This window comes from Chelonia mydas, chromosome 27 (assembly GCF_015237465.2).
Source record: "Chelonia mydas isolate rCheMyd1 chromosome 27, rCheMyd1.pri.v2, whole genome shotgun sequence".
Taxonomy (NCBI): Eukaryota; Metazoa; Chordata; order Testudines; family Cheloniidae; genus Chelonia; species Chelonia mydas.
In genome coordinates, this window is record NC_057860.1 from 7,004,893 (window position 1) to 7,013,884 (window position 8,992).

The following is an 8,992-nucleotide window of genomic DNA, read 5'->3' on the forward strand; positions in this document are numbered from 1 at the left end:
AGTCGTGCAAACTGGGAGTCATTTAGTCAAGCAGTTCCTGAAACAGCAGCGTTCCCCCCCCCCCCAACCCAATTTTAAATTTTCAACTGGGGGGGGGCACAGAAATAGGGGGATGAGCCCACTGGTGGTATCCATATGGACCTTATCCCACTGGAATGGCTCTGTTGGATGCTTACTCCACCACCACATATCCTGAGCCCTCGGGGAAGGAGCAGTGGGTTGGGAGCGAGGAGATCATGAATTCAGTCCTCCCCCAGCTGCTATTAATGTTTCTGCGCACTTTACACCAGTTTTTATTGACCCAGCCTGGCCTCAGGACTGGCAGCTATCAATCTCCCTGTGTTACAGAGAAGATAACGGAGACTGCACAAGGTCACTTTAATTAGACTCCAATATTGCAGACACAAGCCTCATTGCTAAAGGCTATGCAAACAAATGGACAAGCCTGTGAAGGCTACATGTTTGCCTCTGTAACAGCTGCTTTACCACATCTCTTTGCTGAAACCAGGAATCCTATTGACTGTGCAAACCACTTGCAAAGTGTCTTGATTCAAGAGATAAACAGGAAGGTCCCCATTCACCCCAGCTGCAGACTCACGGGAGAGGCATTATGCTTCCACAAATGGAATTTCTGTTCCACCAGAACAGCTAAGGCTGCAGTGAAGTCTGTTTAAAACCTAGTTGTTGTCTCCTCTCTAAAATCCATTTTAAAAAAAATCAAGCAAGGCTGATAAGACAGATAAGACTGATAAGACAGGTAGGGGAGAGGCCTGGCAGAGGTTCCATACGTCACATCTGGGACAGCCAAGAACAGAACCAACTTGAGCCTGTCACGCTGCCTCTCCACCAGGCACTGTGCACCAGCAGGGCCTTCATTCCCCATAGCCTTCCCAGAGGTGGGACTTCAAACCTTACGTACTGTCTCATTGTTTCCTTGTGCTCCCCTGTCTCTCTATATCCATCTGTTGTCTCTTGTCTTATACCTAGATTGTAAACTCTTTGGGTCAGGAACCATCTTTTCATGCTGCGTTTGTACAGCACCCAGAACAATGGAGACCTGTCCATGATGGGGGCTCGTAGGTGCTCCCATAATACAGATAATAACCCCCCTCTTTCCCCCCGAAAAAAAACCCAATTAAATGTTACAAGGGGGGAAAAAAAAGACCACAACACAAACTTACATAAAGCAGGACATGCAGTTACAGTGCAGCTGCACGCACAGCTCTAACTCTGCCCTGGCGAGGGTGCCAACAGAACATCACAGTACCTTACTCCTCCCCAACACACAAAAAGCTACTTTCTATGTGCCCACCACAATTCCAGATCAGGACCTCTACTCACACAGTCCAACAGGACCTTCAGTGTGGTCTGAGCAGCAGCACTGACCTGGCTGGGGGAGAGGGGAGCTGCTACTGGTTGATAGATCACACCGAGCTGCCTTTCCTTCGTGTGGCCAGTTTCACAAGCACAATGCAAGAGCTAAAGATGCACTAAGGAATTTTCTCCTCGCAGGTTAGGGAAGTGTTTCCCACCACTGAAGGAGGACAGGACAAGGTGTTGGTGTCTCAACATTAGTGGTCTCTTTTCATGTCACACAAACGTTCTTTTGGAGAAAAGGTAACTATGTGCTAGCTCCCAGCGCCGGGGTGCGGGGTTTTGAAGCCTCTCAATCTGGAAGGGTACAGGAGCAGCAGGCAGCATCGATAATTCCACCTTGAAGTTTCTGTGTAAGTGACAGAGGCAGATTAAAGATGCCCGTTGAACCGGGGAGATTTATTAAGAACACACACACACTTCACTCCTAGCCAGAGCTGCAGGCTTTATTGGATCATACCCGATAAGTGGATTAAGACAACTGGCTTATTCTATTAGATTGCATTGAAAATGCCAGCTGTGTGCATGTGGCACTTGCAGCCTGCGGGCAGAAGAGACTCTGAAAGGGACATTAGGAATCAAAAAGCAGAGGAGTCTTAAGGCAAGCAGCAGGCACCGTCCCTTTGGGAATATTAAGGAACTGGGTCATAGGGCTCCTCTCTCTCAGCCAAAGGCAGGCACCTCTATTCCCACATATCTCCCGGGGCGGGAGATCACAACACACATGACACACTTGCAAACCAGCTAACAGCACTTTCCGCCTGAACATGGAGTGGGGACATCAAGGCACCCACCAATGTTGGGACAAGAACTCTTCGCCAAGGGAAATCCTGCCCCTAGCCAAGAGGGAAGGGGAAGGAGAAGGAAGAGATGCAGCCCCCTTATCTAACCCCATAACCTCAGAGGCAGCCCCAAAATTCCTAGCCCTAAATTAAGCCACCGGTGGACAAATGGCCATTTGTCCATCCACAGTACAAGATGGCTGGGGGTTACTCAGCCCCCACTGTCCTATAAGGGGAATCAAAGAGCCTTGGAAAGCTGTGTACAAATACCACTTGTCATTTTCCTCCCTCCAGTCCCCACACCATACAAGGCAGTCTGCTGCACCAGGATGGAGTCCTGGAGACAATCAGACACCAGAACAACTGGCATCACCAGCTATTTTTAGGGCACAGAATCCAGGTGCCTCCTGCAGAGCTCACTTTTCAACCCAGGTACCGGGGAAGTTCACCGCAAGGGTTGTTACCAGGCTGGGAAAGAGCAGGACACGGTTGTGGTAGCAGCAGGAGAAATTGCCACCACCATGACAGAACTTAGATGGCCCTGGCAGTGCATGTGGCTGTAACAGACCTTCCTCTCCCAGGGGCTGGGCACCAAACCAGAGAAAGGTTCATGGCAGGTAAAAAAGATGGATGCAGACAAAAAAAGTCACTAGGAAATATTACGGACAGCAAAGCACACACAACATGGGACCCGAGACATTAACCCCTTACAGGTGCAAGGGGGACTAATTCTACCAGAACTTAGCTGTGCATGGCTATAATCGTAAAATGGCCTTCAGAAGCCTCATGTGCGGCTGGCTTAGGAGCTATCCACAGGGCAATGCTGTTTACATGAGTCAGCCTGGAGGTGGATCTGGCTATAAGTGTTTTGACTTGATGCTCTGCCCCTTAACAACCAGATATTCCAAAGGCCTCAGCTCCTATCTAGGTACCATTATAAGCGTCCAGATTTATGGGATTGCTCAGCATGCTGGCTGTGGAGCAAACAGGCCGTCGGTGTCAATGGGGGCTGAGCCCTTTCAGAACATGGCCCTTGTTGTGGGTACTGCGCACTCGGAAATCTGGCCCTTACCATCTAAGAGATTCCTGGTCTGCAGAGAACAGCTGAACACACAATAGCAGGAAAGACTGTTACAAAGGAAGGAAACACTCATCAGCTGCTCTGGTGTAGACGTTGCTTTTGTTCTCTAAATCTAAAATAAAGGTCACTCTGACTTAACTACGTGACTACTCTTTGTGCCTGGAGAAACATAACATGCTGTAGGGCCAGGGCATCAGAGCAGTAACCCTGAAATGGAGCGAAATACAGACAAAGATTAACTTGATAGCATGAGGGGATAATGGAGATGTGTTCTCTTCAGGGTCCCCTCGAACCGGTACCACAGGGGACATTTTCTATTGAGGAGGAAAAACCCCTTCACAAATATTATTGCAAAGGTTAAGATTTTGTCACCATTATTTTTAGTAAAAGTCACGGACAGGTCGCAGGCAATAAACAAAAATTCATGGAAGCCCGTGACCTGTCTGACTTTTACGAAAATTATGGGGGGAGGGACTGATGGGGGGAGGTACTGAAGCCCGAAGCCCAAACCCCGCGAGGTGCGGGAGAAGCATGAGCCCCACTGCAGGCAGCTGAGGTCCCCGGGGCCCCTGCCAGCTGACCAGCCCTGCCACCTTGGGGCTGAAGCGGAAAAATGTCACGGAGGTCTCTGAAAGTCACAGAATCTGTGACAATCTTATCCTTAATGGATGCCATAAGCAATAAGAGAGTCTCTCTCCATTCCCACCCACCTAACCAGCAATGGAAACACCCAGTGCAGGACAGACCCTCTGCCGCTGCAGCACTAAGGATTTAAACACCAGCTCGCCTCACCCCTCTTTGCGAGCTGTGCAGTCCAAGCCACACTCCCCTCACCCCAGTTCCCCCATCCCTTCTATCAATGAGCTGCTGCTTGCTTCTATTGAACATCTCACGCAGCTCCCAATGACAGAAACTAGGAGGGGACCATAACTTAAAAGAAAAACAAGACATGCATCTGGAGCTGCTACCTCCCCCCCTCGCCCCAATAGGTGGACAGACTCCACCCAAAAAAAATAAATACACTTCTACTGGAAAATACAGAGATCAGTCTCAAGTCACAAAATCTCAGTATCAAGATCCCATACAGTTAGCCCTGCTACTGGGTCTGGTCAGTGCTGCTGGTCAGAGCCCCACCCCACACTCCCAAAATTAAAGCCTACATAGTCAGTGCTAAACTAGTCAGAAGAAGACTCACATGGACTCCTAGACAGTCAGTCCACACCACACTTCAATCTCGAACAGCAGCGAGAACAGCCCCTCTGCGATTCAGTGTCATCTGCCAAGTGACAGCTGCTTACCCAATGCTCTCAGCTGTGCCGGATGTTTCAGGCTAGGTTAATCACCTCCTGACAATCTGCCTCAGCTAAACTGGTAACACCTGAAGCAAGATCCCCAATTAAGCTCTGCATGCTGCGAAACAGACGCCCAGAAGCAGTTAACCCATTCCGCTTCACAAGGCAGTTGCTTTGCAGCTGTATGAAATGGTAAAGCGACCATCACTGGTAGAAGTCTGTGTTCTTGTGGACACTTACAAACAGGAGCACAACACATTAGTGCCAATTCTCAGCTCCCAATCATTTAGCCACTGACGTGATCCCCCCACGGGCACAGGAAACAAGTGAGACATGTCCTGTCGGAGCCTTGAAATAAAGCATCTGACAAAAAATAAACCAATGCAACCACCCTAAAGAGAGTTTTTACAGCTGGTCATTTAACAGAATCAGAAAGTTAGAGGTGGAAAAATCCTATCTGGCTGTCCAGTCTATCTGCAGGGGTCAGTGCAGGATTGGTCTCTCCGGGCACCTTCTAGTCCCTTGTCCAATCCGATTTTTAAAGTCCCCAATAATGGGGCTTCATCCTTTTCAATCCTCCTTCAAATACAGCTCACACCCTGGAGCTTGTTATATCCCAATATTCAGCCTACGCGTTTCCTTGATTTCATCCTATTACTTCTAGCTAAACCTCAGGTTACTACATAAAGCAATTCCCTCCTTCCTTGGCCTTAACAGTCTGCAAATATTTGCAGAGTGTTAGACCCTTCCTTAGTCAGAGCTAACCAAACTATACAACACCCAGCTAAAATTGTTACAGCTAGATTTTCACAAGAGCTCATACATCAGATGCAAGCTGGGTGCTGAGTTGTTGGGAAAACCTAGTTGTATGTGGCACAGTGGGGCTGCTGGGTGCTGGGCACTTTTATAGATCTGACAACTAAGTAAGCAAATATGGGACTAGCTCTTCTGGAAATTCAGTCCTGATTGTGGATGCTGAGTCCTGGGAATTCTAGCCCTTGGCTTAAAATTTCCTTATAAATCAAACCCTCCAGGTCAGGTCAGTTGTTATTCTCTGAACACTCTCCAGTGTCAATACTGTTCTGGTAACTCAGTGCCCAAAGCGGAATGCAATATTCTAGGTGGGGGTTCACCTTGCAGAGAAGCACTCTTTCCTCCCTGCTCTGTGAATGGTGTCTTTTTTAGGAATTTATCTGCACCCCCCATTTCCACAGCATATGAGTGCCTACGATCTTTAATGCAGTTAATCCTCACACATCCCTAGGAGGTAGGGAAGTGCTCTTACCCTCTGCTTACAGATGGGGAACTGAAGCACAGAGGCACTAAATGACATGCCCAAGATCACACCAGAAGTATGTGACAGAGCAGGGTCCTGGGCTAGTGCCCTAACCATTGTGCCATCCTTTCTCTCTGCAATCCAGGATTACACAGCCCATTGCAAACTCCTGTCTAACTTGCTGCCCACTCTTGCCCCTAGGTCTAGTTCATCATTACAGCTGCCTGGATATTTCTCTCACGTTGAACACGTGTGTTTCAGATCATTTCTGAAGTCATTTGGTTTGATCTGATAGAATCCTGTGAGTGCTGACTGATGGAAAAGTACAGTTACTTGGGGCACCCCCACCAGGAAGTGAGGTCTGCCTAGCATATCTTATGGAAATAAGAAATCTATATGGGAATGTGAATCTTTTCAAGAACCAAGTGTCAATAAATTCCCCAACCAAACCCAAGGGAAGGAAAGGGAGGTTAAGAGAAAAGAAGGCTATTTAAAGTTTGCCAAACAAACAGCTTTGGGGCAATTGTTACAGGCTTGTAGAAACTTTGCAGAAGAGAGAGAAACAATCCAGTCCCCCTGGGGAAACATTCTCCGCTCTTCAATTTCTTCAAGTGCTTGTGATGTAACAATGAAATTATTGCCAACAAACTGAAGCATAAGGCAGCTGGATAAGAGAATACAAAGGACAGGGTGGGTGGCACCTGGCTTACGGTCCTGCCTGAAGGCCCCTGCCCTCTTGTCCCATCATCTGACTAAATGCAGCTCTCAGATATCACACAGCTTCAGCACTGACTGACGAAAGGGTCCACCTGCTGAGCAGGAAACGCAGCAGAGAGAAAAGGCCTGTCATCAGTTAACTGAGGAACCAACCCTGGCCCATTAGAAGCCTAAGCACTGCCATTCCAGCTACCCCCCTATACAGTAGCCCCCATCCTGTGCCCAATTACACCTTGCATGCTGGGGCCTCCAGCCCCTACCCCGAAGTCTTGCCACTATTAAGTGTTCGCTTTCCCCACGCTTAGTGCTAGGAGCTCAAAAAACCCCGCAGGTCAAACAAATGATCCAGGTATTTGCTCTTCCCAGAACCAAACTGCCCCTCACCCTGGCTGCCTGGCACCGGATGGTGCCCACCACAGAGAGTTTATGTGGGTCAATCAGGGTTTAGTGCAGGAAACGCTGGATACTTGTGAGCTCTGTACGTGCCCAGCCTAGCTCAGCGCTCGGCCAGTGTAGCCAGCCTCCCCCATGCCAGGCAACCAGCATCAGAGCAAGGCCATCCCTGAGCGCCAAGACACCCCCAGCCTGGCCCAGGAGACAGGGGCCCGGGCAGCCAGAATCCTGTGTGGGGCGTAGCTCTTGGGACCAGAGAACGCCTGGAGAGCTCTGCGGGGGGGCTCAGAGACATGGGGCTGGAGGAGGGGGTCTGGGGCTCAAAGACACTGACCCAGGGTGTGTGTGTGTGTGTGGGAGGGGGAGGAAGAGGAACTCATCCCTTGGGGCTCAGAGGCACCGACCCCGGGGCGGGGGTGTCTCCACCTGTGGGGCTCGGAGGCACCGACCCCGGGGCGGGAGGGGGGGGGGAAGCGGGGGTGTCTCCACCTGTGGGGCTCGGAGGCACCGACCCCGGGGCGGGGGGGGGGGGGGCAGAGCGGGGGTGTCTCCACCTGTGGGGCTCGGAGGCACCGACCCCGGGGCGGGGGGGGGGGGGGAAGCGGGGGTGTCTCCACCTGTGGGGCTCGGAGGCACCGACCCCGGGGCGGGGGGGAGGGGGAGGAACTCATCCCTTGGGGCTCAGAGACACCGACCCCGGGGCGGGACGGGGGGGGGGAAGCGGGGGTGTCTCCACCTGTGGGGCTCGGAGGCACCGACCCCGGGGCGGGGGGGGGGGGGGGGAAGCGGGGGTGTCTCCACCTGTGGGGCTCGGAGGCACCGACCCCGGGGCGGGGGGGGGGGGGGGGGGGGAAGCGGGGGTGTCTCCACCTGTGGGGCTCGGAGGCACCGACCCCGGCAGGGGGGGGAGGGGGAGGAACTCATCCCTTGGGGCTCAGAGGCACCGACCCCGGGGCGGGGGGGGGGGGGGGAAGCGGGGGTGTCTCCACCTGTGGGGCTCGGAGGCACCGACCCCGGGGCGGGACGGGGGGGGGGAAGCGGGGGTGTCTCCACCTGTGGGGCTCGGAGGCACCGACCCCGGGGCGGGGGGGGGGGGGGAAGCGGGGGTGTCTCCACCTGTGGGGCTCGGAGGCACCGACCCCGGGGCCTCTCAGCTTTCGGAGCACACGCACCCCTCCCCGCACGCCCAGACGCTACGGCGGTGGGCGCAGAACAAGGACCCCGCCGTCCTCTCACAGAGCGGGCTCCCGCTTGTCGCCCCGCCCGACCCGGGCTCCGGGCCTCGGCTCCTACCTGCGGCGTCGGGCTCGGGCCGCGGCCGGTGTCAGCGCCGCTGGACGGGGCCGGCGCTTCCTGCTCCCGGGAGGGGCCGGGGCCGCGGCGTTGCCAGGGCAACGGGCTCGCTGACTGGCTGCGGCTCCTGACGCCCGGGGCGGGGGGAATCGTGCAAACGTGGAGGGGGCGGGGCAGGTGAGTGTGCACCTGTAGGGGGCGTGGCTGGAGTGTGCAGCGTGTGTAACGGGGGGGGCTGCCGTGCGCCCCCACAATCCCGCAGGGGTCGCGGCTTCTCCTCCCCGGACCCCAGCCTCAGCTCCGGGGAGCCTGCAGCCGGCGGCCGTGCTCGCCCTCAGCCCCAGCCCCCCACTGTGCCCCCCGCCTCCTGTCCGCCCCTCCTTAGTTCCCCCCACTGTGCCCCCAGCCCCCCACTGTGCCCCCAGCCTCCTGTCCGCCCCCACTGTGCCCCCAGCCCCCCACTGTGCCCCCCGCCTCCTGTCCGCCCCTCCTTAGTTCCCCCCACTGTGCCCCCAGCCCCCCACTGTGCCCCCTGCCTCCTGTCCGCCCCTCCTTAGTTCCCCCCACTGTGCCCCCAGCCCCCCACTGTGCCCCCCGCCTCCTGTCTGCCCCCACTGTGCCCCCAGCCCTCCACTGTGCCCCCCGCCTCCTGTCCGCCCCCACTGTGCCCCCAGCCTCCCTCCCTATCTCCAGCCTCCTGCCCGCCCCCCACTGTACCCCCAGCCACCCCACTGTGCCTCCCAGCCTCCTGTCCGCCCCCACTGTACCCCCACCCCGCCCCCAC

The 8,992-nt window shown here is 54.5% G+C and overlaps 1 protein-coding gene across 8 annotated transcripts in view; it reads right to left on the reverse strand.

The window, feature by feature from the left end:
- Positions 1-8,366, reverse strand: part of LOC102930351 (transmembrane ascorbate-dependent reductase CYB561) — a 28,576-nt gene extending 20,210 nt beyond the window's left edge. The window contains exons 1-2 of one of the 8 annotated variants that reach the window (XM_043537037.1): positions 8,209-8,236; positions 4,433-4,615 (exon numbers count right to left, since the gene is read on the reverse strand). The gene's annotated coding sequence lies outside the window, so the exon portion shown is untranslated. Of the gene's footprint in view, positions 1-1,386; positions 1,719-4,432; positions 4,616-8,031 lie in introns of those variants that run through there. The other 7 variants (XM_037886757.2, XM_043537039.1, XM_043537042.1 and 4 more) reach the window with 7 other exon arrangements.
- Between the last annotated feature and the right edge of the window lie 626 nt (positions 8,367-8,992).